Genomic DNA, 7,032 nt, shown 5'->3' with positions numbered 1-7,032 from the left:
CACCTGTATGTCGAGCAAACGCGCCTTCTTCCGACGCGTGAAAAACCGGGGGGGGGGGGGGGGAACTGAGGCGACGTTTAGCTGCGGCACCAAGTGCCTATTTATATCAGAGGCTCCGGCAACAGTCACCAACGCCGCACGCATTTTGTGCGAACGCGTGCAAAACGCCGACGGCGTCGACAACAGATCTGCGTGTTGCCGGTGCTGCTGCATGTCCAAGTTTATACAGCTGATAAAGCTACTATCATTACTCCGTATAGCTCTCTACAAATTTGCTATCGCAATTGATGCTTCGCCTTTCAGGTGAAACTGCGACAACTTTTTTTTCTCGGCGCGATCGGCGTGCCTCTCCGCGCGTCTGCGCATGCGTGTTGTCACCAGTCAGCGCAACGTGGGATGGTGGGATTCCGAAACTCCTCTTTCAAAAGCGCAATATGGAGCGACGAGAGGGAACAGCGGCCTCAGAACGTCGGAATGACGGCTTGACAGTCGTGGGTACTGTGGTTGCGGATAGAATTGGCGATATGTCTTAAAAAAAAGCATCAACGCGAGAGATGCAACTTGTTGCGAGATAGCAATTTCTGGCCCCGATGTGTTAAAGATTCCGGTTGGAAGTTTTCGGATTATTCCGTTGCATTCGAAGGTGAAGTCTAGTTTTGTTTGGAAACATTTTGGACACATCAGTAGCGCACTCAGGATCTCTGCCAGGGGGGGGGGGGGGGGGAGTGTTGACAGTTTGCCAATACCATCTAAACAGCAGCTGATTCCAATTTCTTCACTGGAAATTGTAAAAAAATGCGCTTTTTGCGAGTTTGCAGACGATTGCGCGTCTTACATCTTAGTTGCAGTACTCAAATGCGTAAGGAAAGAAAAGGGGTTAAACAAAAGGCGGGGTTGAGTCGGCCTCAGGGGGGGGGGGGGTTACAACCCCCCCCCCCACCCCCTTGTCGGTGCACCACTGCTTAACATGCATCACTGGGGAGATCAGAAGACAGTTGGAACGGACTACTACTGCAAGAGCTGCTTGACAAAGTCATTAAAGGAGGACGACTCAAAGCCTTTCGAATCGTGAGTAGAGCGCCGTTGGTTCTTTATGGAACTAAATCTGTTGGTTCTAGCCGTTTCATCATTTCATTGTGAGAGTTTAAATATTCGCCTGTTCCCACCGCAGCTGCAAGGTAAAACGCTACCCGTGCACGGTAAGCTCGTCGAACATGCAGAGACACTTTATGGATGTTCACAAACTGCAAGACGACTGCAAGAAGGGGGTAGCCGTGACGGTCAAGGATTATTTCCTTGATAACCACAGCCTTTGCAAATCTTGCCTCTGAACGAAATTGTTCGGTCTAATCATTGTTTTGTTCGCAGTTTGTTCGTTTCCTAAATAAAAATATTTCTACATGTCTACTGAATGGTGCTGTTTCTTTGGAACATTCATAAGAAAAATCAAATGCAACGACACCGATAGCTGCACTGAACTATAACACAGTTTCGACGTGCAGGTTAAAAAAATTTTTTTTTCCCCTGAAGTAATTGTGCATCAGAGCAATGCCTGCATTTCTACTAATCCGCACTTGGTTCAATCAACCTCGTGATGACGAGTTATCAAATTCAGCAAAATTTGTTTTGAACCACGTCATAACATATCTTAGCTGAAAAAAATATTCACCTGAAGCAAAAACAAACAAAAATATATATTGATTCATTTTTCTTCCTGGAAAAAGTCCGTTATAAGAAAAGTTAAGCAAAGGGTAACTAATATTCAGAACAAGTGATTTCACTTACTGTCCAGTCGGGAATGTGTGTTGTAGCACCTGGTGATTGGTTGACAGCTTAAGAGTTGAACCAAGCCATAGATGGTACTAGAAGAGGTCTGTTCTATATTTTTATTTATTTTTACATAAAACATTGAGGACAAATGGAAGCAAGATTAACATATCTAGAGAGTGTCACGTGCGCTGGTGCTGGCTTAGCAATTCTAGTCGAATTCACTGGCTATTTGCTCAATGGAACAATATCTCATATAAACCGAGGCATAGCAAAAAAAAAAAAGAATTGCGACTACGACGCAAAAAATAAGCAAGGTTCGGCATATTCGTGGGGGATGAAATGTACAAACGCACTTTACGCGCCTTCAGATATGTGCCGAATATTTTTCCAAATGTGTCGGCTAAAAAGCAAAAGATTATCAATGTTTTGTGTTTCTCTCACTCTCACTTTCTCACCCTACGGCCTCTTAAACGCATCTCCAACCAACGAGGGGGACTCGAAGAAGAAAGCCTTCTCCGCCTCGTGCAGTCCTTTGTCATATGCCATATCACCTACGTTACTGCGTACCTCAACTGGTACCGGGCTGAGCAAAACAAGCTCGACACCCTCATACGAGGGGTCTACAAGCAAGCACTTGGCCTCCCGCATTGCACCAGTACTGAACTCTTCAACCAACTAGGAGTTCACAACACCCTTGCCGAACTCATTGAAGCACAACAACGCTCTCAGCTTGAACGGCTCACCCTTACTGAAACGGGACGCTTTGTCCTATCTACGCTTGGCTTTACTTACCATCAGCAACAGGGCCCCAAACAATCGATCCCGACTGACATCCGCAGCTGGATCCACACAGACCCTATTCCTAGTGATAAGACGCGTTCAAGGTTAGATGCGTTTGGCGTTTTTATGAAGACCAGAAACAGGCAACGGCCAAGCGGAGCGAGAGCGAGCACCAACAACAAGAAACGTCTTCTTCTTCTTCCTCTGCTGGCGCCGGTATTTTTCACTACAATCACTCCCCGGCGAAAAAGGAGCCATCCTGGCGACCTATGGAACAGGCAGCACTGGTGGGTCGTAGTGCGGCTTCAGTCGGTCGACATGAACAGTTTCGCGTCCGCGACGCCGTTGGTCCGTAGATGGCTGAACGGGCTCAATGACGTAGTTGACCGGGGACGTCTGTCGTAGAACCCGGTAAGGGCCGTCATACTTTGAGATGAACTTTGTGGAAAGGCCGGGAGTAGACGAGGGAACGCGGAGCCATACCAGCGATCCAGGTGAATATGATGGAAAGGACAAGCCGGCGTCTCGACTATGTTGCTGGCTGGCCTGGTTTTGCGCGGTAAGAGAACGGGCGATCTGACGACATTCTTCAGCATATGTGGCAGCTTCGGATAGAGTCGTAGATTCTGAAGCGTCGGGGCGATACAAAAGAATCGTGTCCATAAACGAGGAAGGTTCGCGACCATAAAGAAGAAAGAAAAGAGAGAATCCTGTGGTCGACTGAGTGGCGCTGTTGTAGGCATACGTAACAAAGGGAAGGATGCGGTCCCAGTTAGTGTGGTCAGCGGAAACGTACATAGCGAGCATGTCGCCGAGAGTGCGATTGAAGCGTTCAGTCATACCATTGGTTTGCGGATGATAGGCGCTCGTAGTTCTATTTACAATGTTGCATTCGCGGAGCAGGGCTTCTACAGCCTCGGAGAGGAATGAACGACCACGGTCACTCAGTAGCTCGCGAGGCGCACCATGTCGAAGAACAAGGTTGCGAAGGATGAACGAGCCGACTTCACGTGCTGTGGCCGCCGGAAGCGCTGAAGTTTCGGCGTAGCGCGTGAGGTGGTCCACGGCGACGATAACCCAGCGGTTGCCATCTGGGGTGTACGGTAGAGGGCCGTACAAGTCAATGCCGATACGGTCGAAAGGCCGGGAGGGACAAGGCAATGGTTGAAGCGGCCCTGTTATCTGGTTAGGTGGGCTCATGCGGCGTTGACACTTGGAGCACGAGCGGACGTACTGCCGAACGAAGCGGTACATTCCGCGCCAGTAGTATCGAAGCCGTAGGCGTGCATACGTCTTTAGGACACCGGCATGGGCGAATTGAGGATCCGCATGAAAAGAGGCACAGATGTCAGAACGTAGATGGCGAGGAATCACTAGCAACCATTTACGGCCATCAGAGAGGTAGTTGCGGCGGTACAGGAGCCCTTCGCGGATGGCAAAGTGGCGAGCAGTGCGCCGAAGCGAGCGGTCGGTGGTGCGGGGTGATGGCTGAGATAAATACTCTAGAAGAAATGCTATCCAAGGATCCCGGCGTTGCTCGGATGGCATGTCGGCCAATGTAAGAGAGGAAGAATCATAGCTTGAGACAGACGCAGCACCAGACTCATCAGGCAGTGGTGAGCGCGAAAGAGCGTCGGCATCCGAATGCTTACGGCCTGACCGGTAGACAACACGGATGTCATAGTCCTGGAGACGAAGCGCCCAACGAGCTAAGCGACTAGATGGGTCCTTTAATGACGACAGCCAGCACAGGGCGTGGTGATCAGTAACGACATCAAATGGACGGCCATATACGTAAGGTCTAAATTTGGTGATTGCCCAAACGATAGCAAGACATTCTTTTTCCGTGACCGAATAGTTCATTTCCGCTTTGGTGAGAGTGCGGCTGGCGTAAGAGACGACGTACTCTTCGAAGCCAGACTTACGCTGGGCTAGAATAGCGCCCAGGCCGACTCCACTAGCGTCTGCGTGGATTTCTGTTGGAGCGTCTGGGTCAAAGTGGCGTAGAATAGGTGGGGATATCAAAAGATGGCGTAAGGTGGCAAACGCGTCTTCGCAAGCTGTAGACCATGCCGAGATGCCTTGGCTGTTGGCAAGCAGCTGCGTTAAGGGGGCGATTATGGACGCAAAATTACGCACGAATCGGCGAAAGTACGAACACAGGCCTATAAAGCTACGGAGCTCCTTCAGCGTAGACGGCCTGGGGAACTCGGCGACGGCGCGAAGCTTTGCAAGGTCGGGAAGGACACCGTCCTTGCTGACAACATGACCTAAGATGGTAAGCTGGCGGGCGGCAAAGTGGCACTTCTTCAGGTTAAGCTGCAGTCCAGCGTCGGAAAGGCAAGTCAGGACGCTTGCGAGACGCTTTAGATGGGAGTCAAAGTCCTTGGAAAAGACTACGACGTCGTCCAGGTAGCACAGACATGTGTGCCATTTGAGGCCTCTAAGAATGTTATCCATGAGGCGTTCGAAGGTGGCAGGCGCATTACAAAGGCCGAATGGCATCACGTTAAACTCGTACAACCCGTCTGGGGTTACAAACGCTGTCTTCGGACGGTCAGTGTCATTCATAGGGACCTGCCAATACCCAGATCGAAGGTCCAGAGGAAAAGAACTCTGCTCCTTGTAAGCAGTCGAGAGCGTCGTCGATTCGGGGCAGCGGATAAACATCTTTTCGTGTGATCTTGTTAAGGCGCCTATAATCAACGCAAAATCGAATGCTACCGTCCTTTTTCTTTACCAGCACAACTGGGGAGGCCCAAGGGCTTTGCGAGGGTTGTATTACGCCACGATGAAGCATGTCGTTGACCTGTTCATCAATGACACGACGTTCAGCGTGAGAAACTCGGTATGGACGCTGGCGTAGGGGTGCATGAGTGCCGGTGTCAATGTGGTGAACGATGGAGGATGTGCGGCCCAAGGAAGATTGCTCATGATCGAACGACAGCCGAAAGCGATCGAGCAGTTCCAAGAGTTGGGTACGCTGGGCAGGTGGAAGTTCGGAATCAATTGACGGGAGGAAGGCTTCTAAGGAGGACGAATCGGCGGTGGTAACAGGAGTAATGCTGTCGGCGTGAAGACTCATCGCGTCGTCAGGCAGTTGAGTGGAGTAGGTGGAATCAACATCGTCAAGCCGACCGATACATTCACCACGGAATAAGGTGGCTGGGGAAGAGGACCGATTCGTGACATAAATGGCGCTGCAAGAGTTGTTGACTGTGAGAACTGCAAAAGGAAGGAGGAAGTCTTTGCGAGAGGTGAAGGCTTCGGAGGGCGCAAACAGGGCGGTGGAAGAGGGAGCATAGTCGCAAGAAAGTGGCACAAGAACACAAGACAAAGGAGGTATATCAGTGTCCGCGGCGACGACCACTCGAGAAGGCGGCTTGTCAGATGCGGCGTCACACGTCGGCGACAACTCAAGTTCGGCACGCGCACAGTCAACAACGGCATGGTTAGCAGCAAGAAAGTCCCAACCCAAAATAACGTCAGTGTGAACACGGTGAAAAAACGACGAATTCGACTACGTACAAAACGTCCTGAATGACAAGGCGAGCTGTGCATGCCAATGAAGGGTGAATGTGGTGCGCGGTTGCGGTACGCAGGTATGCACCCTGAATATAACAGGGCCCGGCGCCAAGCTCGGGCCGGAGCAATCATAAAAGCCCTTGCTCGTGTACCTGGCGTTACATTTGTTGATGCAGCCCAGTATTCCCATGGCACACGATTTGTGGCCGTCGCCACACGCGATGGAGTCCTACACCACGCCTCCAGCGTCACTACCCCCACTACCGAAACGGCTGAAGAAGTGGCCATCCCCCTGGCCACTCTAGATCCCACCTGTCACACCATCTTGTGTGACTCTCGCTCAGCCGTCACTAACTTCAGAAAAGGCCGTATTTCTCCTCAAGCTCTTCGTATCCTCCGTCAGGCACCACACTCTAAAGAAAGCATGATCTCCCTGACATGGATCCCGGCCCACGCGGGCACTGTCCACCCACACCTCCCCAACCTCCACGAGGTCACTCACTCCATTGCGCGAGGACTAGTCAACCGCGCCGGAGACACTGGAGACGAGTTGGACACCAGGGACAATCTGACTACTTATAACGATCTCGTTAAGGCATTTTACCTTAGTCGCCGAACCTTCCCCCCACCTCACCCCAAGTTCAGCCGGGCGCAGGCTACCACCCTTCGTTTGCTACAAACAAATACGTACCCTTCACCCGCCCGCCTCCACCTTATATTCCCTGAAGTTTACAATACCCCCAACTGCCGGTGCTGTTGTACTCACCCGGCTACTCTTCCGCATATGCTGTGGGAGTGCCCAGCACAGTACACAGACATTAACACCACGACCCTCTCGTCGAGGTTGCGTGAGGCTCTGCGGAGCTCCGCCCTCGACGACCAAACCTGGGCGACCCAGCACGCCCGTGAGGCGGCGGCGAGGCAAGCCCTCGTCGTCCCCTCATTGGAGCCTTAGTC

Source organism: Dermacentor silvarum, chromosome 1 (assembly GCF_013339745.2).
Source record: "Dermacentor silvarum isolate Dsil-2018 chromosome 1, BIME_Dsil_1.4, whole genome shotgun sequence".
Taxonomy (NCBI): Eukaryota; Metazoa; Arthropoda; class Arachnida; order Ixodida; family Ixodidae; genus Dermacentor; species Dermacentor silvarum.
The sequence above is the reverse complement of the archived record's forward strand: the minus strand, read 5'-3'. Positions refer to the sequence as shown.